This window comes from Pyrus communis, chromosome 5 (genome assembly GCF_041283825.1).
Source record: "Pyrus communis isolate YQ-2024b chromosome 5, ASM4128382v1, whole genome shotgun sequence".
Taxonomy (NCBI): Eukaryota; Viridiplantae; Streptophyta; class Magnoliopsida; order Rosales; family Rosaceae; genus Pyrus; species Pyrus communis.
The window spans coordinates 14,973,879-14,987,021 of NC_142569.1; the positions used below are offsets into that span (position 1 = coordinate 14,973,879).

The 13,143-nt window shown below is 38.6% G+C and overlaps 2 pseudogenes across 1 annotated transcript; both read left to right on the forward strand.

Annotated features, from left to right (window-relative positions):
- Positions 1-272: 272 nt before the first annotated feature.
- On the forward strand, positions 273-2,434 carry LOC137724849 (pentatricopeptide repeat-containing protein At2g17210 pseudogene; annotated as a pseudogene).
- Positions 2,435-4,520: 2,086 nt separating this feature from the next.
- Positions 4,521-8,385, forward strand: LOC137722486 (pentatricopeptide repeat-containing protein At2g17140 pseudogene; annotated as a pseudogene). The gene is made up of 2 exons (XR_015962798.1): positions 4,521-7,096; positions 7,937-8,385. The product of XR_015962798.1 is annotated as a pentatricopeptide repeat-containing protein At2g17140 pseudogene (transcript).
- Positions 8,386-13,143: the final 4,758 nt, after the last annotated feature.

The window sequence follows — 13,143 nt, forward strand, 5'->3', positions numbered from 1 at the left end:
CTGTTGTTTCTATGCTGGCTGCTGAACGTAAATAGTCATTTTTTTTTTCACATTTTTCTGTTGATACAAATGAGATTGGGGGAGGGGAAATTGAACACAGGATCGCTGTTACTAATTCACTAATATTATAGAACATATATATATATATATAATTATATTATTAATATTTAATACTTTACGTTCATAAAATATTAATCATATCATAACATCACGTGATGATGACCGCTACGCTCATTGAAAGCTGGTGCATAGAAGCTTGATCAAGACCGGTTTTGAATCCTGCACTTCCGTGGCGAACTCCGCCATGGATTTTTACGTCAAAGCAGGGGAATTGGGTTCTGCATTGTGTGTTTTGGAGCATGAGTCATATATTCCACAGAACGTCGTTCTTGCCAAGGCTGTATGTCCTTTTTCAACGGCATGAGGAGCGGAGATGAAGTTTCTTGGAATATTGTGGTTTGTGGGTGCCTTGATGAGGGTGATTTGGCACAAGGGTTGTAGTGGTTGAACAATGCTGGGGCTTCTGCTGATGGGTTTCAATTTCAGCCTAATAACTCTACTTTGGTGCTTGTAATCCAAGCTTGTCGCTGCCTCGGAGCTAAGTGCAAGGGGCTGGCGGTGCATGGTTATGTGATTCGAGGCGGGTTTTGCTTTGTATCTTTGGTTCAGAACTCTTTGTTGAGTCTGTATGCAGAAGAAGGTGACATGGACAGCGCACGGAACTTTTTTGATGAAATGCGTGAGTGAGATGTTGTCTCTTGGAGTGTGATGATTGGTGGCTTTGAGTGTTGTGAGGAAGCTCGAATTGGGATACGGATGTTCCGAAAGATGGTATCTGAGCTTGGCATTAGACCGGATGGTGTTACAATGGTCAGTGTTCTTAAGGCATGCACTAATTTGAAGGGCTTGACCATGGGAATGGCGGTCCATGGGTTGGTAATCTGTAGAGGTCTAGATCGTGATATGTTTGTTGGAAACTCTTTGATCGATATGTATACCAAGTGCAGTGATGCAGATTCTGCACTTAAAGTTTTCGAGGCAATGCCGCGAAGGAATAGGTCTCGTGGAATTCTATTTTATCTGGATTTGTGTTCAACGAGAAGCATTTGGAGGCCCCGTCTCTGTTTTTTCTCTATGGGGAAGGGAGGAATTGACGCGGACAAAGTGACTCTTGTGAATGTTCTTCAAACATCTGACATTTGGGCTTGATTCATTGCAAGTCGGTGCACTGCATAACAATCAGATCGGGATACAAATCAAACGAATTGCTCCTAAATTCTCTCATGGATTCTTATGCGAAGTGCAACGATGTTGAACTTGCACGGAAACTTTTCAGAGGGATGAAGAAAGGAGAGGTGGTTTCGTGGAGCGATACGATTGGAGGTTTTGCCAGTTGTGGCAGACCTGATGAAGCAATTGCAGTCTTCAATTAGATGATGTGCAGGGACAAGATCAGAAGCCCAATAGATCGCCATCATAAATGTTTTTGACGCTTGTTCAGCTTCAGTTGAATTGGGCTCATGGAATTGCTATTAGAAGAGGTTTAGCAGCACAAGAAGCCATCGGAACTGCAATTGTTGACATGTACTCAGAAATGTGGGGCAATAGGAGAATCAAGAAAGGCATTTGGACAAATTTGTGGAAAAAAAAAACATTGTGTCGTTGAGTGCCATGATAGCTGCGTATGGAATGAATGGTCTTGGCCATGAAGCACTATCTTTGCTTGCAAAAATGAAGAGCGCTATCTTTGCTTGCAGAAATGAATATGTATGGTTTGAAACCAAATGCAGTGACCATTCTTTCTCTGCTATCTGCGTGTAGCCATGGAGGTTTAGTCGAAGAGGGCCTTTCCTTGTTCGCTTCAATGGTTCAAAATCATGGAGTTGAACGAAGATTGGAACATTACACTTGTGTAGTTGACATGTTGAGTTGAGCAGGAAAGCTTGTAACAGCAATGGAATTTATAAGAAAAGGCCCGGAAAGTTTGATGGCCTCCGGAACAAGTAATGCTTGGGGTGCATTATTGAGTGCTTGTAGAAGTTTTAGGAACAGCGAAGTTGGTTTAGAAGCTGCCTCTCGTGTTCCTGAATTGGAGCCTGAAAACTCAGCCGGGTACTTACTGGCGTCGAGTATTTATGCGGCGAACGGGCTGTGGATTGATGCAGCGAGTATGAGAAGGCTGGTGAAGGAAAGAAGGGTGAGTGTTGTGGCTGGTTACAGCTTAGTGCATGTTGGTAACAAGGCATGTAGATTTGTTGCTGGTGTTGATAATTCCCACTCCAAATCCGTTTCACCTTCTCATCGAAATACGCATTCGATGCTCGAGATTTCGACTTAATCGAACAAAGTTCGTTAGTCAGTTGCTCGTGGTGACTGGGATTGATGGTGTAGGTTCAGTGTCGAAAATTGAAAAAACTTCCGGAAGAACCCTATGCGATACCCTACGCTACATCTTTGCTTTTCTACCATTAGTTTTCGGGAAACGAAAGACTTAGGACGGTATACGGGACTTGTTTTCGTATGAACTCTAATGCGAAAATGTGGACGATGCATGATGACTTTTTTGGAATGAAATACAGTTTTTTTCACACAAATCACTTAGTTGTGCGTATAAGGGGCATTCAAATGCCATCGGAAGTCTCCTTATAACATTGTTCCTATACGGTTGAGAGATAGGTAACAACCTAACTTGACAAAGGAAAAAAAACAAAAAAAAGGTAATTTTTGTGACATATATATAGAATGGTGACTCATTCTAACAGGGTAATTTTTGTATCATTTAGCAATGGTAAAAATCAGATACCATTGCTGAATTGAAAAAAAATTATATATCAATGACATAAAACTTAAATATTGATGACGTAACAAACAAATGTCAACAATATGATAAAAGATCAATGATTTCAGAGTAAAAAAAAAAAAAAAACACAACACACAAAGAAGAGAAACATATGGAGAATACCAATGAGCTAGGCTAGAGAATAAGAGGAAATAGTAAGAATTATTTTATACTCCTATTATTTCAGATAATGAAATAAAATACTATTGCTGCCGCGAGTACGTAGACACATTTCTCGAACTTCGTAAATATTATATTTTATTTACTTTATAATTTCACAACAAAAATCTTGTAAAGAAATCGTATAATGTCCTCATCTGTAATATTCAACCATTATGATTCTCTTTTTGTGGGTACATTGTGCATTAAGTAAGAGGAATGTTACCTGAACCACGTGTATGCTTAATATGGACTGCGATTTGTACGGGTGGAAATAAACTTTGCACATATGTAACTGGTGTCTCACGTTTGTGGCACATGACGTAGCAAAGACATGCAACATTGCAGGCTTTTTGTGTGGGTGTATCAAAGATCGTGTAGTCTCACGCATATATACCTTCCATCTTTTGATGGTAGTTTGTTTACAGATTTAAGTAAGTACATTTTTTTTTTTTTTTTTTTTTTTTTTTTTTTTTTTTAGCAACGATATGGTATTTCATTGATTTAAGTGTTCAGAGAATAGTAGCAATTACAGAGAAACAGGAGAAGCTCCTGCTATATCAAAGAACTACTATCCGACAACAATACATCAATAATAATATCCAGTGATTCCTCGAACCAAGTGCAGTCGCTTGGGGAAAACGAGCAAGGCGGTGAACAATTTCATTGGCTTGACGACGCGCATGGGAAGTAGAAGCTCCAGTGACCCCTGGCAGCAAAACCTTCGAATCCTCAATGATGTGGAAATTACCTTAAAACGCAATGTTGTAGCAATTAGAGCATTGTCAACGTCGTACCGTCGTCCCTCAAGCAGGGCTAAGTTGCTGCACCATGTGGGCAGGGCGGACCCAAGTGAGACGTAATTAAACGGATTAGGGTTGACAATAAGAGGAAGTGAAGCAGGTCCAAAGTTATGAGCACAACGGACACCCTTTCAACTGCTAAATAAAAGTAGGTCTAATGTCGCATACATGACTGTTTGGTTGACCCATTTATATACGCCGTATTTGTGTCAATTCACTGGTTGATCTATTTATATTAGCCGTATTCATGTCAATTCACCGGTTAATTGATACACGATTAACTTCTACTATTTATTAGAAAAATGAAGGAAAAAAAATATCCATTTTGCTAATCTATTAGGGAATTGTTATAGGCACTTCAAAATTCTCATCCTACATTTCAAACTTTTTATATTTAGAAAGAAAAATACACTTGTGAGGAGCGTAAAATAAGATTTTTGAAGTGTCAATAACACTTCCCATACATTAGCAGCCATGTCATGCCACCTATTAGCTCATGTCTTCATTTTGGTAGAGGAGGTTATGATCTCGGAGGAAGATTCTCTACCCTCATAATCTCTATACCCTTCTATGCCTTCTTATTTAAATAGTCATGGTTAAGCCACGTCAACATCTTACATTGATTTTTTTTATAGAGATAATAAGACAAAAAAATAATGTGTAAGAGACAGAGATGAAAAGGGATGAGAATAGGAAGGTAAAGAATCCTCCTTCTATGATCTCATTTCTTAAAAACGACACTTGTTAAATAATAAATAAAATAAAATAAAAAGGAACAAAAAAATATTTAACAGTTAGTCCCGCCAAAACATGGACCCAACAACGTCACTCACCAAGGCTTTGTTCAACAACGCCAACAATCCCAAGCTAGCATGGCACCTCTTCAAGCGCATTCTCTCCTCCCCCACATCCTCATCCTCCTCGCCCTCCTCCGATCTCCGCCTCCGCTCCCTCCCCGTCATTGCCCGTATCCTCATCCACTCCAAAATGCACCGCGAAATCGACAGCCTTCACCAGCTCCTCCTCCACTCGCAGCCCCTCCAAACCCTTCGCCCTTGCCTCCTTTCGCTCGTGCAAACCCTGGCCAAGTCGAACTTCCCCTATAAGGCCGTTGCCCATTTTAAATCCCTCTGCAGCCGGTTCCCTGAAGAGCCCCCCTCTGTGTATTTGTATAATTTGCTCCTCGAGTCTTCTCTCAGGGAGAATCATGTAGATTTCGTGTTGTGGCTGTATAAGGACATGATCGTCTCCAGGGTTAAGCCGGAAACATATACCTTTAATCTTTTGATATGGGCCTTGTGTGAATCGGATCGTTTGGATGATGCCCGCGACATGTTTGATAAAATACGTCGCAAAGGTTGTCTGCCGAATGAGTACAGTGTCGGAATTGTGATTTGTGGGTATTGTAGAGCTAGGCTTGCTGGCAGAGGTTTGAAAGTTTTGAATGAGGTGAGGAGTTCTGACGTTTTTCCGAACAAGGTTATGTACAATACTTTGATTTCTAGCTTCTGCAAACAAGGCAGGACTGATGAGGCTGAGAAGTTGGTAGAGAGGATGGATTGTTTCCGGATGCCGTTACTTTCAATTCTAGGATTTCGACTCTCTGTAGTGCTGGGAAAATCCTTGAAGCTTCTAGAATATTTAGAGATATGCATATAGATGATCAAGAGTTGGGGCTGTCTCAACCTAATGTTGTAACATATAATTTGACGTTGCAAGGATGGGATGTTAGGGGAAGCAGAGGCATTGATCAAATCTATGGAAAGGGCTGGTGATTTTATTAATTTAGGGAGTTATAACATATGGTTGTTGGGTCTGGTCAGGAACGGGAAGCTCTTAGAGGCATGATCGGTTCTTCAAGAGATGGTAGATGAAGGCATAGAACCCAGTATTTACTCTTACATCATTGTGATAAATGGGTTATGCAAAACCGGGATACTCCGTGATGCAAGAACGGTGATGAGTCTAATGGAAAGAAATAATATTTCCCCAGATACGGTGACGTACAGTACTTTACTTCACGGTTTCTGCAGTAAAGGTAAGGTATTTGAGGCCAACAATATTCTGCGTGAGATGATGACGAATAATTGCTTCCCAAATACTCATACTTGAAACACTTTGCTGCAGAGCCTTTGGAAGGAGGGAAGGACATCAGAAGCAGAGGAGCTTCTGAAAAAGATGAATGAGAGAGGTTATGGCTTAGATACTGTGACCTGCAATATTGTAATTGATGGTCTATGCAATGATGCGAAATTGGACAAAGCAATGGAAATTGTGAGTGGGATGTGGACTCATGGAAGTGTGGCTCTTGGAAACATAGGGAACTCATTTTTTGGCCTGGTTGGCGATAGTAATAATGGGAAGAATTGCATCCCTGATTTGATAACGTATTCAACCATAATTGGTGGGTTATGCAAGGCTGGGAGGCTTGATGAAGCGAAGAAGAAGTTCATGGAGATGTTGGGGAAAAGCTTGCACCCTGATTCAGTGATTTATGATATGTTTATACGAAGTTTTTGTGAACAAGGAAAGATATCATCTGCATTTCGGGTGTTGAAGGACATGGAGAAAAATGGTTGCAACATGAGTATTCAAACTTATAATTCACTAATCCTGGGATTAGGGAGGAAAAAGCAAAATTTTGAAATATACGGACTGATGGATGAGATGAGAGAAAGAGGAGTTCCTCCTGATGTATTCACTTATAATAACATGATGAAAAGTCTCTGTGAAGGAGAGAGAGTCAGAGATGCCACTTATAAATGCTGCAGAAAGGCATATCCCCGAATATATCTTCCCTCAGAATATTGATTGAAGCTTTCGCTAAGGGATGTGATTTTGGAGCCGTGCATGAGGTATTCAACATTGCTTTAAGTGTGTGGCCACAAGGAAGCCTTGTATAGTTTGATGTTTAATGAGTTGCTCGCTGGAGGGGAAATATGGAGTGCTAAAGAGCTATTTGAAATTGCATTGGACAGGTATTTTTATCTGGGGAATTTTAACTATAATGATCTCATTGACAGACTTTGCAAGGATGAAAAGTTAGAGGATGCTGCTAGCATCCTTCATGCAATGAAGAATAAAGGATATGGATTTGATCCACCGTCATTCCTGCCAGTAATTGATGGATTAGGTAAAGGGGAAATAAGCAGGAGGCTGATGAACTTTCAGAGATAATGATGGAAATGGAAACCGAAGGTAGGGTAGCAGATAAGGTTTACTGAAATGAGAGGGAAATGATTGGTTGGAAACCAAATAACACCCGCGGAAGTGATTGGCAGACCATAGTGCACAGGTATGGTTGACATACATACATGATTCTTATCCGTTTTGGTTCAAACAACTTCTGGCATTGCTTTACCATTATACATGGACCATGTCGGTTTCTTAATATTTTTGAATTGATGTTTCATGAGTTGTACTCTTTTTTATTCTCCCGCTCTCCACTTTACAACTTATGAAATGACTCTTTGAGGTACTTCATAAATGCCTTGATCATCAAATCAATAGTATGTAAGTCTTGATGATGTTGTGGTTTGTTTTGCTTTATTGCGTGACTTGTTGTGGTCTCCATTCCAGATCTATATACATCATATAGCTTTTGATGTTGTTGTGGTCTCCATTGAACTTTGTGTCTTGTTTTGCTCTATCATTAAAATTCAAAGTTTTCAAGCCCTTTTCATTAGTTTTCCTTTAATATTATATATATAATGATGGCAAAAAAGGTGGGAACTTCAGCAAGAGCTCCACATGGTACATGCAATGATCATAATATATCCGTATTCAGTGAGTTGTGCATCAAGGATGTTGAGGTCGGACGTCGTCTTGGCCCTCACTTTAACAAAGAAAGATCGGCAAATTTGATAGAAAACTTTAGGAAAGAAACATGAAATTCTTATAGTAAAGCGCAATTGAAAAATAAGTGAGATAGACTAAAAAAGGATTGGTAGTTGTGCAAAAAACTAATTGGGAAAGAAACTGACCTAGAGTGGAATCCAAGCAAGGGAACAGTGGATGCCTTTGATGAATGGTGGAATAATAAGATTCAAATATGTGCACTTTGTATCAGTTATGATGTTATTCTAGTTATAGTAATCATAAACTACATAATAACAACATTCTTTTTTATTTGTAGATAAATCCTGAATATGGAAGATTGCAGAAAGGCATCACTCCTGAGTTTGAGGAAAAGTTGGATAGGATGCTCTCAAACGACGTTGCTACTGGTGCAAATGCTTGGGCACCTTCATTTGGTGCGCTACTACCAAATAGTAGGGATGACTCAACAGGAAATGTTAATATACAAAATGAATCTATTGGATCAGATGATGGGGATAGTGCACTACCGAATCTATGAGAAAAGGTGCTAAGAAAGGAAAAAACAAAAGAGCTGACCAAGGTGAATTGAGAACAAGTAAGTTTGATAGGAAAAGGAAAAAGGTTGGCGGTGCTGCAAAATTGTATGGTCAAATTGACCGCCTTGTTGGTGCAATAGAGGGTAAGAGCAGTATGAGGCAATTGGTGATAGGCACTAGTATTCCTGAAGTTGTGCAGGTTGTTGAACCGTTACCGATTGTGAGCGTACTAGCCCGTTGTGGCTATTTGCAACTGTTTGCAACTCGTTTGTTTTTTAATCAAGAGAAGAGAGAGATGTTCTCTATCATGAAAGATCCTAGTGTGCAACTTACTTGGCTGAATTATGAGTTCATCAACCAATGAGGGAGTTGTAGTTTTACAAAACATCCTGGATTTGTACACTCTTAGTCAGATTTTAGGATTATGTCTTAGAATTTGTTTGACACCTTTCTTGAATGTTATTTTGAATTATGAGTTAATTTTTAGATACTTTGTTTACAATATTGGTACAACAGTTAATTGGCAAGGTGCTTGAATATTGTTAAGTTTTATTTGTTAACTTGCAGGTGCGCTTGAATATGGACATTCTAGATAATGATGAGGAAGAGTTTGACATATTAGCATGCGCTTGTACTCGAGCTATTGAAGCATAATATCTAAAATATGTGCATAAGACTCCATGTATGAATTTTTTCAACAGGTAACATTCGGTTAATGAAAGTATTGCAAGCTAACTATAGTTTGAAAGGTTTAAGGAGAAAGTGATATTATCAATGTTCTTGCATATGTTAGGACATAGTACAGAAGAAGGAAAAAAAAAAAAAAAAAAAAAAAGAATAGCTAAGAGCAATTTCAACACTCTTCTGAGACCGTTAGTAGATATTTTGGTGTTATGTTGGATATTGTATGTTAGATGGCAATATATATTATCAAACCTATGGATTCGGAATTTAATACCACCCCATGGGGCATAAAGGTAAAAGACATCATCTTTCATATTTTTATAGGAGTGGCCAACCAATGGGGCATAAAGAGGTATTCAACCATAGACCTTTTTCTCTTAGAAGCGTAATTGAGCGTACGTTTAGAGTATGAAAAAAGGGGGCAATTTTGAGGGATATGCTTGATTGTCTGTTCAATAAGCAAGTGAATATTGTCATTGCTACAATGACTCTTCATAACTACAAAAGGAGGCATTCTGAACGTGATAGGCATTTTGATGACCCGAAGACTATAGTGAAGAGAGCAATATTGATGATGATGAAGAGGAAGATCGAAATCACGACCAAGGAGGGATGGAAGCATTAAGAAATAGCGTAATGATGAACGCATATTTTACTATTTATTTTCTCGCGAAAGCTACATTTTCTTGTGATATTTTGGACTTAGACGAAAGGAATTACATAGTGTTGTGCTTTTATAGTTATATTAATGAGGTGGAGGAAAAATATCATGTTATAATTCCTTATTTTTAATTAAACCTAGTGGTCTATTATGATTTAAGTGTCTACCTATTTGGGTTTATAATATACTTGTGGCCTACATTCATTTTCTTTTGATTTAAGTGTAGTGCATGTCACTTGTTGGAATTGGAGAAGCCTTCAGCACATGTTTATTTCATAGATCACATGTCTATGCAATACTGAACCGACAAGGAAAAGAAAAAAAACAAAAGAAAGCTGCATATTTCCTCTCCCATTTTTCAGGGTTAGCCTCCATACGAAACCAGAATAAAGAGAGACCTTAGTGTAGTTAAATTGGACAGAAATATGGTGAATCACCTACACAAAGCAATTTCAAATTCATGGGTCTTTGCCAAAAGCATAAACTTGGGATATTAGGTTGTACAATCTGTTCAATTGCAGAGGAAGTTTGATCAGCCATGGTGGATATCTATTTGGAGATGAAACTTCAATTGGAATTGTTATGTCTTTACCATTAAAATCACCGCAATCTATTAGAGGTCAACTAAACAGACCTTAGTTGCTACTTCGTCCAACAATGCAGAAATTCTCGCCGTACACGATCTATGAAGACAACGCAGCATGCATTGAACAACTCAAGAATATTTCTGGATGCTAGCGGCTGTGGGTGATATTTGAAGCTCCTGCGATCTTTTCCCCGCCGTTCACTTCCCGACGATGATCTATGAAGACAACGCAGCATGCATTTAATGCTCAAGAAGGGCTACATCAAAGGAGACAACACCAAGCACATTGCGTCGAAGTTTTTCTTCTCACATCAACAACAAGAGCATTAGAAGATTGAAGTCATGCAAATTCGTTCATAAGACCATCGGGCTCACCTCTTCACTAAATCACTACCGAAGGCGACGTTTCAGAAGCTTGTTCAAGGATTGGTATGTGTAAACATTCTGAGTTGTAACATTGTTAGTTCCCTTTGGAACTATGTCAAACTCAAGGGAGTATCCTGAAGTATACTTTCTTGATCTTAATGTACTATTTTTCCCTACGATTAGAAACATTTTTTCCACTGGGGTTTTGCTACCTGACGAGGTTTTGATGAGGCTTTCATCTTGGGTTGGTTATATCCCTGATGACGTCCTGTAGACATTTCATTTGACTTTTCATTGCTCATAAATTTTTCTTTAACTATTTTGTCCTTACTCGGATTTTTACCATAGCCTTAGGATTTTTAGTGAGACTTATTGAGACTACCGTGTTCCTAGAATCAGTGACGACGAGTCGACTTCCTCAACAACACATGATGCCGAATTTACTTGAGTATTTACACACTCGAGGTGGAGTGTTATAAACTTCTTATTTAAGTGTGATTGTGTAAATCATTGATTAGCTTTTATTGTTGTTATTCTTCCCTATTAGGACTTGTATTCCTTGGAGGAGAATGATTTCTTTCCAACCTTATTATTATATATAAAGGCATTACGTAGGGGGAATAACACATTTAGGAGATCAATCAATTTGTATAGCTTCCAGAAGGCTTTAAGCAACACATAGGCTTCAACTCTTCAGTGGCTTAATTTGCACCATGCAATACGAAGCATTATTAACATCTCCTTCAACTGTACAAGGAGGTCAAACATTGTAGCTTCAATAAATTAGTTGGGTTGCCATGGATATGGTTTGAAGGAAACTCATTTATAGGCTTTCTAAAAACCTCAGGCATTTTCTACTCCAACATTTACAAGAACTTCGAAGTTGCAAACTTCAATAACCTATATAGCCACCATGACAACATGCAAGTATTATATCTTAACTTTACTTGCCAACAATGGTAAATGGAAACTTCGGTGGGAAATGCACACTAATGTCCAAGAAAAAAAAATCATACTCTGCCAATTCTCTAACTCATCAACAACATGAGAATGACCCAACAAAAAATTGCTTCGCACACTCTTGATCAAGACTGTGCAAAGAAAAATCAATACATGGAGTGGTTGAAGCTTGAAAAAACTTCTACCTTTCAACCTAAGCGTCCACAGAAAAAAGCTTCAACCACTGAAGCTATGTGCTTAAGGGAAAAAGCTTCAACCACTCAAGGTATGTATCCAAAGGAAAAAACTTTAGCCATCAAGCTATGCGCCTAAAGGAAAAAGCTTCAACCACTCAAACTACGTGTCTAAAGGAAAAAACTTCAGCCAAGCTATGTGCCCAGAAGAAAAAGCTTCAGCCACTGAAGCTATGTGTCTAAAGGAAATAGTTTCAACCACTCAAGCTATGTGCCCAAAGGAAAAAACATCAACCCTTCAAGCCATTTGTCCAAAGGAAAAAGCTTCAACCACTCAAGTTATATACACAAATGAAAAAACTTCAATCAGATTTTCTTTTCTCAACAAAACAAGAAAGAAGGAATTGGGCTTAAGAAAAAAAAAATATATGTACTTGGGCTACATCCAAAAAAAAGAGGAAAGAATTTTTAAAGTCTTTTTTCTTCATTGGCTCGGGAAACATAAGACACCTCCTTCGGTAATCCTCATCGATAGGAGATTTGGTGGACTTCTAATATATGCTAATACACTTTAGTACTCGAAAGTTTCATGAGTACTCACCAATTTGGGTTTTGCAAGTCTCCAACCGAGAAGCTTTCCTTACTCGTGAACTTGGGGGGCCACTGTTTGTTCCGTAGTTCACCACCCTCGAAACTACTAAGCACCGGTTAACCTCATACCTTCAAGGACCCACCGTAGACTTCATGTGGAGGCACCCTTGCCGAAGCACATGAGTTTTTCTCCAATCAAGAGACCAATCACAACACGACAAGCGTCAACCTAAAAATAAAACTCCTAGAGTCCCACATCAATCTTGGATGGGAGCCAAATACCCTCATCAACTATACAAGGAGACCGTTCTCGAACAATTAATTTCTAATGTCATTATTGTGCATAAACTCGTCATTAGAACTCATTAATGATGATTATGCTTAAACTTATGTCTTGTGTAAAATCTTCACTAATAATGAGGACTCCTCCACCCTCGTGGATGTAGCCCCATTTAAGGTGAACCACGTACATCTTGTGTTGCTTCTCTACCTCCATCTCTTTACATATTATCCTCACTAGGTGATGGAGCAACATTGCGATGGTTACAAACTCGACACTTTACGTCGTTCCAAAGTCTCACTGATTTTGTGCATCAACATTTGTAAATAGTTTCTTACAAGCAATTAAGCCCGCGCGATGCCGTGAATTTTAAAACTGTGTTAAACAGGCGGAATATATTAAAATCTATTAGCATCCTTATGTTCAACAAAGAATAAAAAATAGATGTTTGTAATATATAGCAAAAGTTTTAAAACTCTTTAATTCTTATAAGTAAATTTGACAAATACGTACAATCTAATCTTCGACTAGTTCCAACGTATACTTTTTGTTTTCTTCTGTCAAATTTGTCATGTCACCCAAGGTCATATGCAAAGCCAGCTAATTGAAAACATTTGTGTTAAGTTGTGCAAAAAGTTGAGCACGCTTTAATTGAAAAAATAATCACTAATACAATTAGGCAAGAA